Source organism: Chaetura pelagica, unplaced genomic scaffold (genome assembly GCF_000747805.2).
Source record: "Chaetura pelagica isolate M959 unplaced genomic scaffold, ChaPel_1.0 scaffold1048, whole genome shotgun sequence".
NCBI classification, from domain to species: domain Eukaryota; kingdom Metazoa; phylum Chordata; class Aves; order Apodiformes; family Apodidae; genus Chaetura; species Chaetura pelagica.
The window spans coordinates 28,597-44,551 of record NW_009954300.1 but is presented as its reverse complement, the minus strand read 5'-3'; positions in this window follow the sequence as shown (position 1 = coordinate 44,551).

Genomic DNA, 15,955 nt, shown 5'->3' with positions numbered 1-15,955 from the left:
TTAAGTTTGCTGTAATTAAAATACATGGAGACCTCTTGAGTGTTTTCCCTCAGTTGTCTTTGTACATCTGATGTTGCTCACCAGTAATAAGGTAATTCTGAAATCAGCTTTTGCCATTTTTGCCAGCTTTTGCCATTTTTCTGTCTCTAGAATGACTGAGGAAACATATTTTTCTGACTCTGGACTTTCCAGGCTCTGGTGAATTTGTTTGTTGTTGGTGATGTTTAATGCCTGGCACCCTACGGGGAGAAAAAGAAAAAAAAAAAAAAGTGTAGGTTTATTTTCATCAGTATGATTCTGACATGTGATTTATCAGATTCTGTTTGTTCTGAAAGATGGGAATTTATGGAGATCTGGTGTTGTCTTTATCCAGCTTTCTTTGACTAACAGAGCTCCTCGCTGAAACCCAAATTGCTTCCAGATTATCTGTTTGAGGTACTCTAGGTGTACAGATGTGGTCTCGAGGTTCACAGCAGCTCCTGTTATCACTAGGACATTGTGGTTTCAGAGTTCTGGCTTTTATAGAGACATGCTGACATTTGTTAAGAATCTGTCATGTGATGGCTCCTCTTCTTTCTCAGACACCAGGAAAGTGTCCTGGTTTCCTTCAAAAATTTTCAGGCCATTGTTAGATTTGTTGAACATTTTCTCCTTTTATGTTGAACCTTTTCTCCTTTTGCTTCATTCTGTGCTGTTATCACGGTGAGGAATCTCAGGTGAGGCCTCAGATGGTTAAATTAAATGCAGTATCTGCAAAATAGTCATTTAAAATGAAGTACTCAGAAGCAGAAGCTTATTTATGATAAAACAGTAAAGAACTCTAGTCTGTTAGGGTCATTGGAACATAAACATCAATAATGTGGTCAGGGCTACAATCAGTAGCATTTTTGTCTTTCATGCATTTGGCTGTCTGCAGTTCCTGCAGTCTTCACCACTGTGCTGAAGGTAGATGCTCCTTGTGATAAGCATTTGGAAATATTTTTTTCCATATTTTTACTATCATTCTTCTGTATATCCCATTATTAACTGGACTTTTCAGTTTCTCCATATTACCAATTTCTCTTTGTGTGTCTGTTCCTACCGATAAGCATTTAAAAGTCACGTCTTGTATCATCAAAGATAATAAAGTTGACTTGATCAGTTGTTGACTTCACAACAAGAAATGTTAGCTTATACTAACAATGAATTAATGGTTTTCTTTGTGGCCAACTGCTCAGCATTGATGTCTCCTGTGACAAGAGGTGTGCTGAATTTTTGTGATCCTAAACTTTTGTGGCACTAAATTTTACTTCTGGTTCTGACTTCATTGTAGTCTTCTGTGATAAATTTCCACACAGCAACCAGGTCACTTTTCTTCAGGTTCTGCAGTACTTCCCTTGTGACGAGACCAGGCCAAAATCTGCTAAGGAACGTCTCCAATTTTTCCACGAGTATTCAAGAACAGGGACATCAGATGTGTCCCTTTTTATGCAGTGATGGCAGAGGAGTGTTGAGCTTCCCTCTGGCACTTTCTACAGTGGTTCTCTAGTTGCCCTCTCTGATAATCATTCAGATACCTTTTGCCAGGTAACTAATGGCATTGAGGAACAACTTGGAACAGATAATGTGAATATACTTGCAGACTCAAAGTAAAAAAGATTTCTCAGTTACTGAATTCTTGTGGATCTTAGGGTCATTCAGGTTGGACGGGACCTTAGGGGCTCTCTAGACCAACCTAGAGCTCAAAGCAGGCCACTTCTTAGATCAGACCAGGTTGCTGACAGTTGGTTCTTGAAAGCCTCCAAGGACTGAGAGACACTGCACCTTTCTGGGCAGCCAGCTTCACCATCTGACTGGCCTCATGATGAAAAGTTTTCCTTATATCCTTATATCTGACACTTGTTTCAACTCCTACCTTTTTCTGTCATCTTCGCACCCTACTCCAGTATGCCCATAGGTGCTGCCAGGCTGCTGTCAGGTCTCCCAAAACTGTCTCTTCTCCAGGCTGAAAAAAGCCAGCTCCATCAGCCTCTGCTTGCAGGGTAAGTGTTTGACCATCCTGGTGACCCTCCACTGAGCTCATTCGAGTCTATCAATGTCTTCCCTATATTGGAGGTCTCCAAAGTGGACCCAGTATTCTAGATGTGGTCTGATGAGCGTGGAGAGGGGTGGTCACTTTTCCTATTCATACAGCCCAGGAGGCAGTAGATCCTCCTTGCTGCTGGGGCACTGCTGGCTTGTGGTCAGCAGCTGCCCACCAAGACCCTCAAGGCCATTCTAGGGGAGCAGCTCCCTGGGCATGAGGTGCTCAGCCTGTGTTGTTGCAGGGCTGGGGATGAGGATAAGGGAGGTTTGGGTGCATGTGCCTCTTCTGAGGGTAGTCTAAGATGAAAAATGTTCAGCAGACTTGAATGATCTCTGCACTGGCTTCTGTGTACTGTGCATCTTTTGAGAGCTTCAACTAGTTGGATGTAAATGCCCCTGAGAGTGTAGAAAACCTGTGTTTATTTGTATGTGGTTACACTAAATCTAGTACCTTCAAGTTCATTTGTCACAGTATTCCAAGCCTGGCACTGCTCATTTTTAACACCTGTAGCTTTTAATTTTTTTGCTTGTGATAATTTTCTATTTATTTAAAATTTTAATAGCATTATTTAATATATCAGCAGTGAGTACTTCAGTCAGTAAATGGTCTGGTTCATTCAACTAGAATATTTTTGCTACCTTCCAGCTTTGCTACTATCTTGGTAAATTTTACACTGAATAATTATTTAATCATTAAACCTGAAATTTCTAGAAGTGTCAAGGGAACTGTATACAAATTACATCATGAAGTTATTTAGCGCTGCTGCTTAAACACAGGACATTTATAAAGGAATACAATTTCCATGAGGTTCCTTCAGCTTTCTCTGTAGCCTTGATTATTCCCTCTAAGTTTTCTCTCTTAAAAGAACATTCTGTTAGAAATTACTGTTTTGGCTGGAGGAGTTAGATGCCACTCTTTCTTACCCTAAGGGTTCATTTATTCTCCTTTGATATTTAACAGAGTTGTTGCTGAAGAGCATCTGTAGATACTTCCTTTCCCTTGAGAAAAAGACTGAACTGTAAGCCTGAATTCTAGCGCCCTGCAAAGTGAAATGTTAACTCTTTGTTTAACTTGTGCTGTAATTCTAGGAGCTTTTCTGAGAAGGGTTCACCTGGGATACACACTTTCCAAGGATATTGGTTTCAGTAAATGTGTCTAGCTCAGGTTAGGATCCTTACTTTGTCACTTCCAAAATGTAGATTACAGAGGGGATATGTGTTATTATCTCTCCTTTCACAAAGTAAAAATAGAAATAAAATAATATAAAGTAAACATAGAAATGAAAATATTTTCTCCCTTCCATTCAGGAAGAATAATTTCATGTGTATATTAGTTCCCTGAAAGTTATGGATCTTGGTCACCTGCAGTTGACCACGAGGAAACAGAGTTAGAATTAATTCTATGTTTAGTTTCAAAATAGCAAGTTCACTTTTATTCTAAGGCTTTCTGGTATGGATTCAGTTGCTGAGAAAGTTGCTGCATTCCTATTCATGAGCTTTATCCTGTTGTCAGAGTTAAGTGATAGTGACCAGCATAAGAGAGTAATACAACTTGGAGTGACCTACATGGGTTGATGACACCTCATCCAGCCTTTCTGCGTCTGCTTATAATAGTATGAAACAAGAGGGAGTCCAGAACAGCACATCTTAGTGGCTGGAGAGCTGCCCAGCACCTGGGTCTGTTGGTGGACAGCCAGCATAACATGAGCCATCAGTGTGGTGGCCAAGAAGGCCAACAGCATCCTGGCCTACATCAGGAATAGTGTGGCCAGCAGGAGTAGGGAGGTGATCATGCTCCTGTACTCGGCACTGGTGAGGCTGCACCTCCAGCACTGTGTGCAGTTCTGGGCCCCTCACCACAGAAGGACACTGAGGTGCTGGAGCATGTCCAGAGTAGAGCAACAAGGATGGTGAAGGGTCTAGAGAACAAGTCATATGAGGAGCGGCTGAGGGAACAAGGGATGTTTACTTTGGAGAAGAGGAGGCTGAGGGGAGACCTCATTGCTCTCTACAGCTACCTGAAAGGAGGTTGTAGGGAGGTGGTTTTTGGCTTCTTCTCCCAAGTGAATAGTGACAGGATCAGAGAAAATGGTCTGAAGTTGTGGCAGGGGAGGTTTACATTGGATATTAGGAAGAATTTCTTTGCTGGAAGAGTGGTCAGGCAGTGGAACAGCCTGCCCAGGGAGGTGGTGAAGTCACCATCCTTGAAGGTATTCAAGAAATGTGTACATGTGGCACACCAGGGCATGCTCTAGTGGCCAAGTCTCTAGTCTCTTGAATACAGTAGTATTTAGTTCATAATGGTACCAAATGTGTGTATGTGTGGGAGTGGTGGAGGGTGTTTAGAAAGCTGGGAATAAAGAAGTGTTTTTTTTCAGTCAGAATACCCTGTCTGCATTTACCTTTGGCTAAGGACTTTCTGAGAAATAGTAGTTCCAAGTGGTGACAGCTTGTTAGCTGAATGAGTGCTTTGTTTGTTTGTTTGTTTTTTCTTTCAATAAAAGATTAATTAGTTCTGTGAGACCTTAATTGATGCCTTGTTTCTTGTTCTAAGTGGCAAGTAGTCACACAGTTATGGAGATCTTCTATTATTAGGGAATGGAAGTGTGGTAATCTGCATTCTCAGGGTGATTACAGTCCCAGTTCTTAGAAAGACAGTATTTGTAGTCCATCTTTTGGTTTGCTGTAATTCTCTGTACCATCACAGATGTAGGTGAGCATGTAGTGATGGCTATTTTGGGTGCTTGCATTCTTGTCTTACTATGTAGTACCAGTATTATTTCATAATAATAGCTTATATTTTGACTATGAAAAAGTAAACCAGCATATATTATTTCATAGTTATGATTTGTCTTCTAAACTTCCTTTGGCTATCTAAAGAGAACTCCGCCAGCAAAAAGTCCTAAATGGATTTTCTGGAATTGTTGAGAAACCAGATGTTCAAAATCAAACTTTTCAAAACTTGGCAAAAATATTTTCCGTAATGTTTTCTGTCCACCTGTCCTCCTGCCTTATCTGGAAGCTGTTTAGTAAATTTGGTTTATCATATTTCTTATATAGAGGATTATGTGAGCATGACTTACCAGTTTGACTTAAGTCAGTGCACCTAAAATCAGCATGCTAAAATTCCAGGAGACAGGCTCCTTTAGTTTGTTACTGCACTTCATTTTGCTTAACAGCCTGGCCCCAGGAGGGAGGAAGGGCATCTCATTACAGCGTGTTTTGTGATGCAGAATGTAGGGCACTTCCAAAAAACAGGGAAAGGTGTAGTCAAGCTTTTTTCCCTTGCTCCCATAGCTGTGAAAAGCAAAGGTAAATTTGCTATAGAAGCCATTCTTCTAAAAGGATGACTCTCCCTTTTTTTAGGTGCCTATCCTCAGTGGCAGTTCTGAATGCCATATGTATGCAGGGTTTTCTGTGAAGCCAGTTCAAACTGAATTTTGCACTCCCTTAGCTGCTGAATCCACGCCTACGTACGTGGGAACACAGGTTTTGGCATGTGCCTCTGAGGAGCTCTTGTAATTATGACTTAATTAGATGTCATTCCAAAGATTCCTAGGAGTATTTGAGACAGTATTATCTGTACCTTCCTCATTTTGCTTGATGATCGATCATACTGCTTTTGGCAGGTTATGCACCTTGTCTTGGTCAGATCAGTTCAGTCCTCTGGTAGGACACCAAGATGAGCTTGTCAGAGCCAATAGTTTTAGCTTTGTCCCTAAACTCTCTACAGTCTTTGTGTGAGTATTTGTCGTGGAGGTCACCTTCTCTCATCTGCTCTTAATCTACATTTTTTATGTTTTCTTGAATCCTTTTACATGTCCTGTCATCAGTGATTGTTTTTTCTGTGTCACTCCTACCCATTTTCTTTCTCTTAGCTATCAAGATCTGTGTTAATCTTTAAAACACCAGCATATAAAATAACCATAAATATGTGGTTCCATAAAATAACCACCTTATTTTTATTTCATTAGCATTTTTAAATCTTTGCAGATCTGTAACACTAGTCCCTCTCCTTTACCTGCTTATCATCCCAATCTTGCTAAGTCAGGGTGGTTGCTTGCCTGTTTTACCTGGTGATCTGCTGGCAGGCCTGAGTTCTGTTGTTCTTTTTTGGTTCTACTCCTACTTTTCCAAGTGCTCCTTTACACAGCATAGGCACCCCCCCTCCTCCAGTAGAGTGTCTTGGAGAAGTGTGTCTTTTGCCTCGTCCCCTTCAGTATGTCCTTACTTACCTTATTGTGGTGGGTTGACCCTGCTGGACACCAGGTGGGCACCACAGCCACTCTATCTCTCCCCTCCTCATGTGGACAGGTGGAGAGAAAATGTAACGAAAGACACTTGGGTCGAGGTAAGGCCAGTGAGATCACTCAGTAAATATCATCACAGGCAAAACAGACTCTAGTCAGGGAAATGAATTAATTACCAATCAAATCAGCATAGGGTAGTAAGAAATAAAAATGAATCTTGGAACACCTTCCACCTACTGTTCCCTTCTTCCTGAGCTCAGCTTCACTCTGGATTTCTCTGCCTCCTCCCTCCCAGCAGTGCACTGGGACAGGGAATGGGAGTTGTGGTCAGTTGAACATATGTCATTTCTACTGCTCCTTCCTCCTCATACTCTTCCCCTGCTCCAGCATGGGATCCCTCCCATGGGAGGCAGTCCTCTGCGAACTTATCCAACATGGGTCCTTCCTGTGGACTGCAGTTCTTCACAAAGTGCTCTGGCATGGGTTCTTTCCATAGGGTGCAGTCCTTCAGGAACAAGACTGCTCCAGAGCAAGTGCCCTCCTGAGGTCTTAAGTCCTGCCAGGAGCCTGCTCCAGTGCAGGATACCCATGGGATCAGAACATCTTTTGGGCATGCAACTGCTCTGACATGGGGTCCTCCATTGGCTGCAGGTGGGTATCTGCTCCACCATTAACCTCCATGGACTGCAGGGGGACAGCCTGCCTCACCATGGTCTTCACCATGAACTGCAGAGGAATTTCTGCTCCAGTACCTGAGGCACCTCCTCCTCATCCTTCTTCTCTGACCTTGGTGTCTCCAGAGTTGTTGCTCTCACATATTCTTACTCCTGTCTCCAGCTGCTGTTGTGCAGCAGCTTTTTTCCCCCTTCAGAAATATGTTATCCCAGAGGTGCTTCCACCATCACTGATGGGCTTGGCCTTGGCCAGCGGCAGGTCCATGTTGGAGCCACTTGGCATTGGCTCTGTTGGACATGGGGGAAGCCTCTGACAACTTCTCACAAAAGCCACCCTTGTGTCCCCCGCTACTCACACCTTGCCATGCAAACCAATAAACTTATTTACTTCTATGATTTTTGCATTTCCTTTTTTTTTTTTTTCCAAATAATTCCCAGTTCTCTCTATCCACTTTGCCCTATATCTGACTGATTCTTACACCTCACGTTCAATGTCTTTTCATAACTCCAAAATCTGAGTATTTAATTTTGTGGCATTTCTCTCTACTTGTATTTTTATGTTTGTTGTGTTTTTTTTAATTGTTCTGTTAATAATTTCATGTTTTACCCTTCTAGGTCTAAATTCAGTGGTGTCTTTTTGCGCACATATTTTGTATTTAACCCATAAAAAGTCCCAAATACACATATTTAACAACCAAAAGTAATGCCTCATTTTCAGATACTTTGCAAGACTGAAGGTAAGACAGTAGTAGGTAGACAAACAAAAGGAAAGATTAAAAGAGATTAATAGGTAATAAATTAATTTGAATATCTATTTCTTTTTCCTCTTTAAGGTATTCAATACACATAATTTTGCCATCAAGTTGGAAAAAATTTGCTGTGGTAGTTTTTCAACAAATTGCTATATTATTGACCACTTCAGTGTGTCTTCAAATGTATTAGAATTAATCTAAATAGTTTCTTTTCGAAGTTTGCATGGTTTAGTAGAAATCAACAGCAACTATTTTTTACTTTTTTGGCTCTACTATATGAAACTTGACGTGACGTACAGTATAAACTACAAACACTGTCATATGGGACAGATAATTCATGTTTAGTAAGAACAAGCTGCTGTTGTGGTTTAGTGCATTGTATATAGTTGCCTTGAAATGCACTACTATGTTACTACTTTAAAAATGCAAATATGAACATCTCAGGATGTAGGCTCTGGAGGCCAACAGTTCTAGCTTTAATTTTTAAAATTTTTGTAGCAAATCAGGTTTCACATTTGAAATCTATTTAAAATCCTGAAAAATATTTTAATGTAAAATAATATTAAATCTAATTGTATAAACATGATACAAAACAGGCAAAAATTTTAGGTTGCATTTTGCAGAACATTTTTTCTTCATAGTTGCAATTTATATTTGCTCACTTTCTATGTAAATTATTAGTATTCTGGTGGGAAAAATAACATACACTCTCTGACATCTTCCCAATGCTGACTATTTATATAAAAAAAATCTGTAGTTGATGGCTATGAAGTACTAAATATGGAAGAACTGGGTGCAGTTCTGTTTTTAGCCTGTAGCATTAGCAAACATAAAGTTGAAATGTATGCAAAGAGTTCTGTGTCTGCTCAGACTTTGTCAAATATTTATGAATATTTCAGATATATCCCAAATAACACACTGTAGCATTGTGAACTGCTTGGACTTGTATAACAGGAACAGAAGGTTACACAAGTCAACACCAGAGTACAGTATGTTGCTATATGTTATGCTGATCCACATGCTATATTGGGAAAGCTTATGGAGTAAGTAGTATAGTATGCAAACTCCTCCAGTGGAAGTGCATCTTACTTTTGTAATGATTTTGTTGTTTAATGACTACCTGCAGTGTTCTGGACACTGTAATGTGTGTTTGTGCTGGTTTTCACCAGCCAGACAGATGAAATCAGGCATTTCCTGAGAAGCCAAGCAAAACTGTCTCCTACCATCAGCCAGAAGCCTGGTTGTTTTTTTAGCTTCATCTTGACAAATAACACAATTATGGAAGGAACTGAAATAGGACCAGAAAGAGGACTAAACACTATGTAAATCCTTAGGGAAATTCTGGTAAAGTCCCTCTCTGGTTCCCTATTTAAAAATAGGGAAGTCTTTTCAGCTACTTGTGGGGAAGTTTGAACATCCTGTTTCTGTGGAAGAGCCTATTTAGTGTTTCAAACCCCTGTGATTTCAGGGAAGAGGGTGTATCTTTGACCCAGCAATGAGTGTGCTAGCTGTGATGCAGAGTGCTTTGGCCCCTGGAGTACAGGAAGGTACTAAGGTCTGACACATCTCATTTTTCACTGTTAGGTGCCTAATAGTATTGAGGAACTTGTGCAAAGGTGCCCACACATGAATAGGTCAACTGGGATGAGGTTATAAAATTTTTGTGTGTGTGGTCCATCCTGTTTCTTCAAATGGGCTTTCATAGTGTTCAGTACAATCTTGGTTAAATCCTTGCTTCACTGTGAGGATTGGTGTCCCCATGTGGACTTTTGAATGGAGGATCTTTGGGAGATTCTGACTCACCACTGGCGTGGACCTCTACATGTTATATTAGGCACTTCACGTTATTTAGAAATGCTGGAGGAAATATCTTGACGTTTGACTAATTAGAAATAGCATTAGTAGCAGATGGGCAAGAGAAAATAGTGTAGAAAAGTTGATTGTGTGACTCTTGGGCTTCTTATGTATAATGCCAGCTGAGCAAGGTCTTCCAGCTCTGCCAAAAGGTAGACTAGATAACTGCCCTTCAGAAACAGATGGTCTTGAAATGCACAGTCTTGGCAGTGCTCCCAAGACTGATTCAGTCAGTCTCAATGAAGTGAAGGCCACCTTCGTGATAATTAAGTGGAAACAAGCTGCCTGGATTTTAGCCAGCTTTGGATTTTTAGGCTGGTGTCCTGAGCAATTAGTGATTTCTGTTAGGTAGTAGAGTGCTAAAAAGTGGTTACCCCCTAAATCTGGTGGATTAAAGGGGAATGTCTTCTGCTTTTGATTTGTTGCATGTAAGGAAATCTCAAGAATATTCATGTCTCTGTCATCCCAGACCTTTTTTCTGAATTTACGTACTTGTATTCCAGTTCAAGTAAATGCTCTATGTCTAAAATAGTATTGAAAGGGAATTGCAAGGCATTGCGGTCTGAACCGTTTTGAGTCGAAGCTGCCTTATTTCAGGGCACAATTGCACTGTTTATCAGGATTTTCTGACACCAATTATATATATTCAGGATAGTCTTTTAATTATTTCAGTGTGTCTGTCCCTGGCTGGGAACCTGTTTGCTTCCACCAGATATATAACCAATTGATGAGCTCTGCTGGGAAGCACACACACACAGGCAAGTTTTAACTTTTACCAAGATATCAAAAAGGGCAGTGGAGAGTGGGAAGAGATGTCGTAAATACACCAGGGAATATGTGTATGAAAGGATTCATAGAGAGGGTGGTTAAGAGCCTGAGCCTTTCCCTTGCCGGTTGACGAAGGTGCATGCAAGCGAGGGGCCAATGACACACCGGGGGGAGAAGGCGTTAGAGGTGAAAGGTTTGGATGGTGATGTTGTGCTCACATCCTCCTGGAGCCAGAGGGTGAGACAAGTTGAGGCAGTGATGGCAGATCCAGCGCAGGTGGCACCAGCGGCAGGGACAGCAGGGGCTGCAGCAGCTGCTGCCTTCGTCCTTCTGGTGCCTCTGGCAGCCGAGCTGCCTGTGCCTGGGCACAGGGGATGGCTCTTTCTGGAGTCTGGGCACGGCAGGGGTGGCAGGGCCACTCACAGCCATCGCCCTGAAGAGCTTTCTTCGGCGAGCTCAGCAGCGCTGGAGGGGCGAGGAGTCTGACACTGTTTTCCGCACTGGACCCGAGTCTGGTGGCAAAGTCAGAGCCTGTGGTGGTCTCAGCCAGGGCAGCTTTCAGCTCGGTTCCTTTTATTTGGTTTTCCTTCTCCTCTCTCTTTTGTCTTCTTCTCCCTCCCCTGTACCAGCAGCAGCAGCAGGCAAGGGGCACAGTAACGACCCACAAACGATGGTCTTTATGGGCATTCCTTGCTTTCCAGTCTCAGGCCACGCTCCCAGGCCTAGTGCAGCTTGGGATGAAGTCCCAGCCCCTGCCCCGCAGTGTTGCCACCATTTCTCCTTTATTTTTACCTTTTCTGTCAGTCTCTCTATTACTGTCAATTTAATTGAGAGACATACATTTGGAGGCCAGTTCTCCACACAAGGTATCAGACATTCTGTCTATTAATTTCCCTAATTAAGCCTAGATAAAGTTTCAGTTTAGTGACCCTATCAGGCATAGGCATTTCACAGATGACAGTATCTTGGAAAATGGTAGCTCCAGAGAACATGCTTTGTTCCAAATTAGCTTCTATTTAAACTAAACTTAACTCCTTGAAATAGTTTCAGGGTTTTGCACTAATAGTGGATCTCAGCAGCTGGTCCAGTTGGTATTGCCTTATTATATCATATGTGGAATGAGGTAAGTTTTATCTCACCTCATTGTGCAATCAGAGGAGAAAGCTATTTCCTTTCTCTGAATTGATCTTCAGTCCTTATGTTGACTTAAAGCTCTTCAATCTTATCTCCCATGTGATCCAGTGAAAATTTCCAGGTCTAGAAATAATATGGGACTTGATAGTTGAAAGCATCAGGGACCAAGACTAGTTATTTCTCGTTGTTACCGTCACACAGGGTTGCTTTTCTTTAAATTGGAACTACCTACAAAACTGGGATTTTGTGTGCAGGACTCTTGCTAGTTCCTCCTGCAGTGGTAGGAACTGGTGCAATGTTAAAAAATGGGTTTCCATGTCAGAAACTTTGGAGGTCTGGTAGTATTTGCAGTCTAGTTTGGAACTACCATCTCCTGTGCAAGGAGTCTCTGTGCACCATGTTTCTAATTTATGTTTAGAGGATGAAGAGAAGTGTGTCCTGACAAAATGAAAAAAAATCTTACACTGCCGTTAAGTCACGTTAGCAATTTTTGTACTGCTAAACCAGGGAAGTGGCATTCTTGCTGTATGAGGGAATGGGCTTAGCTGTCATAATTAGGGAAGTTAGTAGGGACCTATGGCATGTTGGCAGAGCTACAGTGGCTCATGGTCTGTTTTCACACTCTGGCCTGGTAGTCATGTTGGCAAAACTGTAGTCTTGTTTTGTCCTGAGTGGGATGAAGAAATATTTCTATAGATCTTTTTCTCTCGGAAAATTCTTCATAATGGGCTAGATGATGTGATGGTTCTGTGGAAAGGGTGCACATGTATTGTTTTTCTTGCTGTGTTATGGGTATAATACATAATTTAATTATTATATATGAATTTTCATTTATTTCATTATGGTTAGCTTATTTCCTCATATATCAAGGAAATACATAGAGCAGAACTAACATTTTTTGGGATGTTACAAATACTAACTGTATGTTAATTTTCAGTTTAGAATTCATTCATATCTGAAGTTACTGTATTTCTGGGTTTGAATATAAAACATATGTACTGAAACATATGTACTAGCTGAAAACCAGAAAATTTGCTTTACTTGAAGTGATGTGTTAGAAATTATAAAAGTTTACCTCTTCTACCTGACAAAGCAATCCATCTAGAGGTGAATGCAATTTTCAGTGCATGTGTTTTTCATAATGCACTGCCTTTTGACAATGCAGATTTTTCCTACAAATACTTTTTGTTGATGTATTTGAGCTTCTTTGTATTTGTGTCCATCTTGGGGAATTATATATGAAACATAACCCTGAGCTGGAAAAACAGAATAGTTTCATTAAGGTGAGCTTAGCAACCAATGGAGAAATATGTGCAGTGTTTCACTGTGTATGCATCACTGTTTTTTAATGCCATGATTATCCATGGGATGACATAGGTCCCTAAGAATGGTATTAGGACTGTTTTTTGAGTGATTATGTGAGTATTGTGTTCAGCAGTAAGACACAGCAAAATATGGCAGGGCATTTGAGTATGATAAAGTCACCACGCACTGTTGTACCATCAACAGTGTGGAATGAGCTGAAGAGGTAGAAAAATAAAATACTGCTGAGTATTGCAGCCACCAGAAGTGGTATGGTTCAGAATAATTAATGTCTGTGGTGCCAATCAAGCCTTAGACAAAAGAACTGAGGACCACAGGCTTTTTCCCTGAGATATACAAAATGAATAAGGAAGGTGTACTGTTGCATGAGCAACCTGTCATTGTAAGATGATGATTAATTTATTTGTTTTCCAAGAAATATAGACTAAATGGAAAAGTGGGGGAACCAGTCTCGTAGTTTGTTATAACTGATAGGATTTATCTCAGGCAATTAGTCCCACTTCTCATTAACCTCATCTTAATCTGGACATGTCAGATGATTAATCACTTTGTAAATGTTCTGGTTTCTCTCCAAGTGACTGTAAGTGGATTCCAGATTACTTCTGCAAATGTGGATATCTACATCAGAGGCATCTGATTTAGTTTTAGATGTTTCAGGTCATTGGAATTCTCATGTGGCAAACCCCAATGTTCATGTCATGAAACTCAGTGGGCTGTAGTAATGTCAGAGACCATATTTCAAGAACAGAAGTAACATTTATGAAGTTGTTCCTTGAGACATCTAGTGGCATGCACTTAGAAATTAATATATTATTGAGGTCTGTAAGACAGGCCACTAAAATAAGCAATGAAGGAAAGGAGGCTCCATATTTGAAACTGCAGAGCCATAGTATTAGTATATTCTTTAAGCTGAAACCCAAATGAAAGATGCATCCTTGATTATACAAAAAAAATAATCCAAGGCAAAATAAGTACAGAATTGTAACCAAGAGGCTAATTTTCTCATCATAGATGATGAGAATAAATAATTTTAAAATTTGGGCAGATGGGCACGAGTCAGGAGAAGATGCAGATTTAAGTATATTGTCCATAATGGGTGATAGGTGACCCTGCCTGGCAGGGGAGTTGGACTAGATGATCTTTCAAGGTCCCTTCGAACCCTAAGATTTTGTGATTCTGTGATAAGGAAGAAATATTTAATGGAGGCACCTGCTGTTAATAGTTAATGAGACTAGCTGAAATGAGCTTCTAGCAGAGAAGAGTGAAGTTAGGGCAGAGACACTAGATGACACAGAAGACCTCAGGAGCATATTCTCTTTCTTGGACTGATCCAGCTTCAGGCTACATGAAAGGGCCTGATACGATGATTCAGGATGAGCATGAATGAGGCTAAATGCAGTCTCTGTTGTGTTGGTCTGGAAGTCTGTTACATGTTCATCCAGGCCCTCCGAAACCTGTCAAATTCTGGGCTAACAATGTCAGAACTATTAAATTAAATCCCTATTTTGTATATTTTTTTTTCAGGTAGGGGTTTTATCGGAGGTAAGGACAGGATGTACCTGTACCTCAGGTTGAGACAGATGGCTTGTACACCCAGCAGCATGCTGGACTGTAGCACAGATTTGTTGACTTCTTGTGCACATACATGCACAGAGGCTGATACCAGTTCAAACAAAGTAGTCATTTACATCATGATGGGTTATAGTGCTTACTTGGCATGTTACTATTGTTGCTATTTAAGTAAAATCCCCTAGTTTATTTCAGACAAGACTGAAGTAACAATAATTCCATAAAACAGTGGGTAGGAACATTTTGTTTATGTAGAGGTAAAATATTGTAGTTTTTCAACAGATTGCAGACTTCCTTTTGTGGGCATTTGTAACTATTTGGGACCAAATCCAGTTCCTAGTAAACTTGGTAGGAATCTTTCAGTCAAATTTCTTTAACTTTTCGAAGAGGCCAGGTTTTACAAAGTTTACTTTTTAGTTGTTGCCAGCTACCTGTGACAACCAAGACTTCCTTTGGGACCCTGTGTAATATCTGCAGTGGTACCCTTTGCACTGAAATTATCTTAATTAGATGCGGTAATGAGGAGGTTAATGGGTCTACCTGGTCACTACTATAGAAGCTGTTCATAAAACAATATGGGAAATATGGGGAATAAACAAGAGGACCTGAAATCTTAATCCTTGAGCGACACTGGGATGCAACTAGCATAGCAAAGAGACAGTGGGAGGACAGGGAGAAAGAAAAGGCTGTTGCTGTTGTATAGTGGCTTCAGACACTTGTGCTGTGACCCAGCTGTAGAGGGAGTTGGACAAACTGATGGTCCCTGAGTCATACTAAAGGGGGAAAAGCTCATGGGCTGCATCACTATTCAGGCGTTGCACAGACCACCAAACAGATCAAGTAGGTGGGGTTTTCTATTAGCAGAGTAGAGAGGATGGTGATGATGGAAAATTTTAACAAATCAATCGTCTGTTGAAAACCAATAAAGGAAAATACCAACTGCCCAGCATGTTTTGTGTGCACTTTTGACCAAATTTTGAGGCAGAGAGAAAAGCAATCAAAGGGGAAGCTGTTCAATTTCTCTGGAGGAGAAACTGGTCAAGAATAGAGAGAGGAAATGCAGCTTTAATGAGAATTAATCTGGAACGACAGAGCTTACAGATTTCAGGGGGGGAATGGGAATCTTATTGGAAGGAAGTGTGGAGAAAAGAAGTTAAAGGGCTTGGTTGTTCCTCAAAGAAAAAATATAAAGATGAAAGAGTGCAAATTACAACAGCACAGGAGAAGAACAAAAAAGCATAGTAAAACAAACCTGTCCAAAATACAAACACCTTATTTACCTGAAGCACAAGAAAGAACTATGTAGAAAATTGAAACTGGTTTGGATTATTCAGAACAAAAGCAAAAGAATAGCAAAAGACATAGAGGGGGAAAAGCCAATGCCAAAAAAATATGAACAAGAAAAAACTGTGTACAAGAAAGAACACGAAGAGTAACAGAAAGTGTTTTGGAAGTTTATTTCTGCTAAGAGCATGTTCCAGGAAAGTGTTGTTCTACTGCTTAACAGAACCATGTCAGTCTTCACTAGTAGTATTAAGAGCATATGAAAAACTCAGCCTAGAATAGA